This window comes from Nestor notabilis, unplaced genomic scaffold, assembly GCF_000696875.1.
Source record: "Nestor notabilis isolate BGI_N333 unplaced genomic scaffold, ASM69687v1 scaffold10733, whole genome shotgun sequence".
NCBI lineage: Eukaryota > Metazoa > Chordata > Aves > Psittaciformes > Psittacidae > Nestor > Nestor notabilis.
The window spans coordinates 40,029-40,535 of record NW_009920639.1 but is presented as its reverse complement, the minus strand read 5'-3'; positions in this window follow the sequence as shown (position 1 = coordinate 40,535).

Sequence of the window (507 nt, the reverse complement as noted above, 5' to 3'; positions counted from 1 at the left end):
CGGGGAATACCCAGCGAGCTGGCGGCAGGAGCCAGCTCAGATCTCTGCATAGCTGTCCTGCATGCCACCAGATTGCTCACAGGGCAACGAGGACCACAGAGGCCAAATAGCAACCCTGATAACTATGACCCCTGTCCTCTCCTTCCTCTTTTCCCCTGCCACTGAGGCTCCCAGTGTCCTTCTGTACTGAGGCTTCATTGTGAGGGCCCAGACTGGGATTTCTCTGTGTGCTTGTCTCATATGGCTGGGGGGAACAAGACCCTTTCTCAGGGCAGTGGACTTCATGGTTAAAGACAAGTCAAAAGGAAACCCTTGGAATAGATCTCCCCACTTCTTGTAAGTTACTGGTTTCTAGACTATGCAACTGAGAGGCAGGTAACTGGTGAAAATGGTCACAGACTGCGTTGGGTTGGAAGGGACCTTAATGCTCATTAAGTTCCATAAAGGATGGGGTTGCCCAGAGAAGCTGTGGCTGGCCCCTCCCCCGCAGGGTTCAAAGGCAGGGTG